The sequence below is a fragment of the Panthera tigris genome, chromosome A1 (genome assembly GCF_018350195.1).
Source record: "Panthera tigris isolate Pti1 chromosome A1, P.tigris_Pti1_mat1.1, whole genome shotgun sequence".
Classification (NCBI taxonomy): Eukaryota; Metazoa; Chordata; class Mammalia; order Carnivora; family Felidae; genus Panthera; species Panthera tigris.
In genome coordinates, this window is record NC_056660.1 from 161,393,624 (window position 1) to 161,402,269 (window position 8,646).

Here is an 8,646-nt window from a genome sequence, read left to right on the forward strand (position 1 = left end):
TGTCTATGATTGTACAGAGGTAATCTTCTAATACTTTACACAAATTACCTAATGTAATGCACACACACACACACACACACAAACTATTGGGTAAAAATTATTCCTATTTTATAGTTATAAATTTGAAGTATGGAGAAATAACTTCCACAAAACCACAGTATTCAATAACTTATTTTGTCAGAGCCAAGATATTATGAGCCTTAATTTATCTTTTTTTAAAACTTAGACTTGGAACCACTTTGATACCTGTGCACAGTGAAATAGGATCGAAACAAAGAAAATGACTCAAAACACAATTTCACCTAATGTCAGTTCTCTCTCACTGGGATGTAGTTGAAGCCAAGATATTGATCATTACTGAAAAATACCTATACCATGTTCTAATCTTGATATGCCTCAAAAATAAGAGAGACCCTAGGATATTCTGCAAGGAGGAGAGCTATCACTTGTCAGTAGGTCTAAATGATGAAGAAAACGTGATTCTTTAAAACAGTGATAAAAATTCCTCACTGAATGAGGTTCATTTCCACCAAGTGGGGGCTTCAGATAGGTTATTGCAACATATTTAATCCACAATACCCAGCAGTAATTGGAAGAAACATATCCATGATCATTTTTACCATTGGAGAAGCCAGTTAAAAGAACACTTTGTACCTTAATTTTATTTATGCATTTCAGGCAGATTAAGAAAAAGCAAAGTATAACTATACTGCTATATTTAATAATGTTCTGAGATATGAGTACCTTCTACAGTGGTTGCATTGCATGATAAAGATAAATAGGTTTGTTAAAGAAAAAATAAAAACAACAAAAACAAAGGTATGCCAGAGACTAAGACTGGGACTTGGAGAGGGAGTAAAAAAAGGAGGAAGGAAAGGGGTAAAAGGAAAGGAGGGGAGGATACAGGAGGGGAAGAAAGAGAAGGACAAGGAGGTAAAGAGAAAAGAAAAAAACAAAAACAAAACTCATTTACTTGCTGGGCAAAGAATTAACACCTAGGAAGAACTTCACATAATAGTATCCCTAAAGGGAAGTCAGGAAATACTAAATTTTAGAAAAAAGGAGTTCATAATCCTGGTCTTAAGTAATCATCTAAAATTAGTCCTCTAGATAGGATAGAATGGATCGCTAGTCTTCATATATTCAATTAAAGGAAGTCTCTTTGTTCATCAGAAAGCATCTTCAATTTGTAATGATTTCCCAGATGATGTTATGTAGAACCAGTTATAATGAAACACAATTTTTAGGGTTTTAAAAAATAAATTACTTAAAAAATTGTGTAATAATTTAAGATTTACATAAAATTTGTGAAAACTGTAGAAGTCCAACAGAAACCAAATGCAGCTTTCCTTATTAAAATCTTACATTAGTGTAGTGCATTTGTCATAGTTAATGTACCAATATTAATGCTACTGTTAACTAGAATTTATACTTTATCTAGATTTCCTTAGTTTTTACTTAACATCTTTTTTCTGTTCCAGAATCCCATCCATGATCACTACATTTAGCAGTCATATGTCCTTAGTTTCCTATTGGCCATGATAATTTCTCAGACTTTCCTTATTTTGAATGACCTTGACAGTTTTAGTGGGTACTAGTCAGATATTTTTTAGAAATGGCCATTTTAAAGAAATGATTATTTTTGACAGAGAGAAAGAGAGAGCACAATCAGGGGAAGGACAGAGAGAGAGAGAGAGAGAGAGAGAGAAAGAGGAAGATACAGAATCCAAAGCAGGCTCCAGGCTCTGAGCTATCAGTGTTGAACCCAACGCAGGGCTCGAACTCATTAACTGTGAGATCATGACCTGAGCTGAAGTTGGACACTTAACCGACTGAGCCACCTAGGCTAGAATGGCCTTTGATTGGAATTTGTCTAACGTTTTCTCTTGGTAGGGTTGACATTATGTTTGTGAAGGAAATTGCAGGGATAAATTGTCATTCTCATCATATCAAAGCAACATATTATAATCTGATATCACTATTGAGGTAAATCCTGATGACTTGGATGAGATAGTGTTTGTCAGATTTCCCTACTGCAAAGACAATTTTTCTTCTCCAATTGCATATGGTACTCTTTGGAGGGCACCTAGGTGCTATCCAGATTTTAGGAGTAAGGAGTTAAGACCAACTCCTTGAGGACAGAGTATCTACATAGATTCTTTGGAATTTTCCCACTTGGGAAATAAGTCTATTCTCCCCATTTATTTATTCAATTATTTATATCATTATGGACTTAGGAATATTTATTTTATAGCTTATAATTCAGCATTATTTTATTTATTTTGTTGCTCAAATTGTTTCAGATTAAGCAATTGGTATCTCTTTCTGTTGGCTCCTGTGTCTTTTTGAAATGCCCCCATCATCATTTTTTGTTTGTTTTTAAGCACTTCCTCATCTTTCTGCCAATGCAAAAAGCTGTTGGCTCATCTTTCATATTTCCAGCAGTGGTTCTCAAATTAGTCATCCATTTGTGCATGAGTACCTGGCTTTGTTTTGTTTTTTTCTCTGGGAAATATAAAAATCTAAAAATATATACACAGTATATATAAATATGTATTCATATAAACATATAAAGTTTTAGATATCACTACATGTTGTGTACCTATAGCTACAATTATATATATACATATTCAGATTTTACATATATTATAAACAAAATCTAGATACTTGGTATGCATGGTGCTCCTGGGATTTAGTACTTCTAGTCCCTTTCAGCTGACACAAAGAAAAATATTATGTGTGTATTTTAAGACACACACACACACACACACACACACACACACACAAACATAAATATTCTAAATGTATCAACTTGTATCTATATGAAGCTAAACATAGGTTCATATTGATGTCTCCCAACTCTAATTACTATACTAATTACAATTATTATATGGACCATTTTAGCCTTTTCTCCTTGATGGTCTCTAACTTTTCATAAACACAATGAAGACACCTGGCTCCAACATCTGCTCTTTATTTAATTGCTCAGTTCCATTAATACAGTGGTTTCAGATCTGTTAACCTTAACCCCATAGGATACAAGTTTATTAGCTAGAGTATAGTGCTTAACTATAGCTCCTTTTACCTTTTTTAGTCTTACAGATGCAACTCATTTCCAAAGTTACTTAGTTCAGCACTTTTTCCCTCCACCCTATTTGGTGTGTTTGTTCCATGCATTTGTATTACAATTAGATTGTTTTGTTTTGTCACTTTTTACAAAATGGAATCCACCATTCTCCTAAACAAATTTTGTTGTTTTTTAGTGTACATTAAAGTTCTCTTTGTACTGTAAAGTTCTATATTTTGATAAATGCATAATGTAATGTTTTCACCAGTATCACATCCTACTGAATAATTTCATCATGCTAAAATGTCAAATGTACTTCATTATTCAATTCCATCCCTAAACACCTGGTGACAACTGATCTCCTTACCATCTTTGTAGTTTTGCCTTTCCAAAATGTTACATAATTGGAATCATACAATGAATAGCCTTTTCAAACTGGTTTCTTTCACTTAGTAAAATTCATTTAGATTCACCCAACTCTGCATAGATAGATAAATCATTGCTTTTTATCTAAGAATAAATAGTGTTTCATTGTATCGATATTCCACAGATTGTTAATCTACTTAATGAAGGACATCTTTGTTGATTTCATTTGGGTTTTTGTGTGTGTGTGTGTGTGTGTGTGTGTGTGTGTGTGATTATAAGTAAAACTACTATAAATCTACATATGCACTTGCAGGGTATATATATTGTATATATAACTTTTCAAACCAGTTTGGTAAATATGTAGGGGAATGATTGCTGGATCATATGGCAAAGCTATATTTTGCTTGAGAAGAAACTTCCAAAGTGTGTTTCACAGTATATTATATTTCATTCCCACCAGTACTTAATGAAGTTTCTGATACTACATATCTTGACAGCAACTGGTGTTATCAAATTTTGAATCCTAATCATTCAAATATGTGTGTAGTGGTGTCTCAATCTTGTGTAAATTTGCAGTTCCCTAATAAAAAGTGGTATCAAACATCTTTTTTAAATGCATACATGCCATCTATATATTTTCATCGGTGAGGTCTCTGGTCAGATCTTTTACCCATTTTTTCACTAGGTTGTTTAAATTATTTTTGGTTGAGTTTTAAAAGTTCTTGGTGTCCTGTGGACACACATCCTTTTTCAGTGATGCGCCTTGAAAATATCTTCTCCCAGTATGTGGTTTGTCTTTTCCTATTCCAACATTGTCTTTATTAGAGCAGTGTTTTTTACTGAAGTCCAGGTTAGCAACTTTTTCTTTTAGAAATCCTGCTTTTAGTGTGGTTTTTAATAACTTATTGGGATGCCTGGGTGGCTCAGTTGGTTAAGCATCCAACTTCAGCTCAGGTCATGATCTCACGTGTTTGTGAGTTTGAGCCCCGCGTCGGGCTCTGTGCTGACAGCTCAGAGCCTGGAGACTGCTTCGGATTCTGTGTCTCCTTCTCTCTCTACCCCTCCTCCACTCGTGCTCTGTCTCTGTCTCTCAAAAAGTGAATAAACGTTAAAAATATTTTAAAAAATTATTGACAAAGCAAACTAATTTTCTCCTATGCTTTCTTCTGGAAGTTTTATATTTTTGCATTTTACATTTAAGTTGGCAATAGAATTTGTCTTAACTTTTGTGTAATGTGTAAGGTATATGTATAGTTTCTTTTTTTTTGTACACAGTTGTCCAGTTTTACCAGCCATATTTATTGAAAAGCAATCCTTCCTCCATTAAATTGCCTTTGTGCCTTCTCAAAAATCAATTAATTATATTTGTATAGGCTATGCCTGAGTTCTCTTTCATATTTCACTGACCGATGTGTCTATTCTGTTACCAATAACATGGTCCCTTGATTACTAAAGCTTGCATTGTCTTTAAGTCACATAATGTGAGTCCTTCAACTTTGCTTCTAGGTCTTCTGCCTTTTACATAGGAATTTTAGAATCTGTTTGTATCTCCAAAATAGTTAAAACTTTAGTTGATATGGTTTTGAATATACAGATCAAGTTGGGAAGAATTTATATCTTAATACTGAGTTTTCTAATAACAAATACATAATAACTCTTAATTCATATAGTTCCTCTTTGATTTCCTTCATATTTTCTACTTCCTAGCACACATACAGAACTTAAACATATTAGATTTAGATATAATTTACATTTATATTAATGCTATTGTAAATGGTTTTTTAATTACATAATTTAATTAGGTATTGCCCAATACCCAACCAATTTCCAACAATAGGAAAGTAAGGCTTTTACATATTGACTTTATAGGTTTCCTGTGAATGTGCTATAATTATTTATTGGTACTAAGAGATTTTTGGTAGATTCTTTGATTTTTCTACGTAGACAGTAACTCTCACTCCAAATAAAGACAGTTTTATTTCTTCCTTTCAAATCTATACCTATATATCTATATATCCTTCTTTTTAAAAATTTTTGTCCTATTGTACCAACTAAAACTTCTAGTAAAATATAGGAATGGTGAGAGAAGACATTCTTGTTTTGTTTCTGATCTTAGGGGAAAACATTTGGTCTTCTACCACTTAGGATGTTAGTGCTAGTGTTTTATAGGTGTTTTCTTTAATCAAGTGAGGAGGTTTCCACTTATGTTTAATTTACTGAGAGTTTGCATCATAAATGGGCATTGGCTTTTGTCAAAAGCTTTTTCTAAATCAATTAATATATTATATGGTTTTTATTCTTAACCAGTTAATGTGGTAATTTATATTGGTTGATTTTTTTTTAACAAAACTACTTTGCTTCCCTAGCATATATTGTACCTGGTGTATAATTTTTTTTCTTATGTTTTTGGATTCATTGGCAAGTATTTTAATTCAATTTTGGGGGGGGGGGTCTCTGTTCATGAGTATATTTGGAAAATAGTTTCCACCCCAACCTCCACCTTTGCAGTGTCTTCATCTGGTTTGGTATGTAGTAGGCCTGACCTCACAGAATGAAATAGGAAATGTTCCTTCTGTTTCAGTTGTTAGATGAAATACTCTCTAAATGTCAATTAAATCAAGTGGATTGAAAATACTGCTCAGGTCATCTGTATCTTACTGATTTTCTGCCTGCTGTATAAATCCATTACTAGTAGAAGCGTATTGAAATCTCCAACTATAACAGTGTTTTTGTCTCAAAATAAAAAAAAATGGAAGGGGAAATAGCTTTAAAGATATCAGAGACTAAAATATCAGAATGTAGAACAGGGATAAGGCAAGTAAAAATCCATCAAGACTGTGTTTTGGGTGTTGGGAAAAGCATGTCCATGAATATTAAGTCCTTAGAGGGCAGGCTATGGCAGGTCCATTTTTTCCATTTAAGGTAACAGATTTGGGGGAAGGAACACTCAGTTGGAACCATATTTCCTAGCCTTTCCCCACCTTGCATTTAGATAGGATCGTGTGACCCATTCTAGCCCATAGGATGGTAGCAGAAGTGAAATACATACATTTTAAACCAGAGTTTGTGAAAGACCTATGCATTCTTCATCTTTTGTTTTTTCATTTCAGACTTGATGTCAAAAACTCAGAGCAATTGGAGAAGTTACTTTTATAGATGGCACAGATTTTATAGTCCAGGAACCCCAAAGACCACATTACATAACTAAGACATTTTCTTTCTTACGTGTTAAGCCACTGATTTTAGTATATTATTGGTAGTATATTATTAATAGTGCCTATTGTTACGATAACAAACATGGTAATCTACTGCCCACCCCTTCCCACAAGGCATGGAGGGACAAAATTAAGGCAACAGGCAGCCACAGAAAATGATAGGGAACTTCAAAAACAAAATAAAACCATAATAATAATAACAAAGCTTTAAAATGCAGGCTTATTTAGGAGTGTCATTTAAAGAGAAAGAAATATTTTTTGCCAACTAAATGTAATTAGAATCCAGTCATTTATGTGATGTTGTAACTATTTAGTTAATTAACTCTCAAGCTTTTGGAAAAACTGCAGGTGAAAAACTTCCTCACTCTAAGTAACAAAGAATATATTCTTATCTAAATGCACAGTGTTTTGTTCATATAATGTCCATTAACACAAAATGAGAAAAGTTATACATATAAATTCTTTCTCATTAAAGTAAAATTATGCACTTTAGCATTTATAGTGTTATATTTAAAAAGGACACACTATAAACTGACAATTAAAATTGCCTAAGTTCATTTTCAAGTAATTGGTAAGAATTATCTCCAACACACACACACTCACACACACACACACACACACACACACACACACACACACACCATACCATTTCTCTTCTCTTCTAGCAAATACAAACAAATTAATGAAGATGATTCTTCATATATCCCCATGATATTTTAACAATATATTCATCAGATAAAACATATATGATAACAAGGGGATTGAAACATGACAAAGTAGGTTCTTTAGTATAGCATAGTATAATTGATCAAAAATTAAGAAAACAGAATCATATGTCAAAAATTGTGTCAGAAGTGTAGAAATTGACTAAAGGAAACAAACAGATGGATTCAAGATTTTAGAATACAAGAACACTGAATTACACAGTTCTTTGTGAGTACTGTTACCTCTCAATAGCTTCTCTCAAATAGTGAATTTCATTTAGCATTTAGAAAAGAGTAGTTGCCTTTAACTCCCTATGGTATGCCTGGGTTCAACCTCAGATCTCTAATTCACATTCATGTCATAATATATTAAAACAAACAATTGTCTTGGGAAGTCTTATTAATAAGGATGGGTCTATTTTCAGTCTTGTGCTTGTAACTAAATCTCTTCTGAGCATGTTAGAAAAGACCATTATTACACTGAACTCTACTCCTTTAGAATTTATCTGTGAGAAGGTTTATAAATAGAACCTGAAGAAACCTACTTCATTTAAGTAATATGAGATGATAATAAGAAAAAGAAAAACAGTAATATTTAAAATTTATTAAACACTACCTATCAAGAACTTTATTAACCATTTTATATTTTTTATCTTATCTAATATGATTTTAAAAATGGGGTAAGTGCCCATTATTATTGCTGTTTAACAGATAAGGAAACTTAAAAATTGAGAGATTAAGCAAACTGTCTAAATTATTACAACTCTTAAAATTTAGAACTGAGATTTGAACCCAGCTGTCTCTGATTTATTTATTTTTTTAATGTTTATTTATCTATTTTGAAAGAGAGAGAGTGTGCAACCAGGGAAGGGACAGAGAGAGAGAGGAAGAAAGAAAGAATCTCAAGAAGGCTGCGCTTTGTCAGCCCGGAGTCTGATGCAGGACTTGATCTCAAGAACCATGAGATCATGACCTGAGTGGAAATCAAGAGTCCATTGCTTAACTGACTGAGCCATCCAGGCACCCCAGCTGTCTCTAATTTCATGTTCTTACCATCTTTGCTTTGAACTCCAACCATTTTATTTCTCTCTTTTTTAACACTCTGACACATTGTTGGACGTACCCTGTATTCCAACATCATTTTTTAAAAAAATGTCTCTTTTCTTTATGACTCCTTTCCAAAGCCTTTTGAACATGCTGTACTTCTGTGTCACTCATGTGTCTCTGACCATAATTTTACAAGTTAGATCACATAATTACTCTATACTCACGATAAAAATGTGTGTGATGGTAT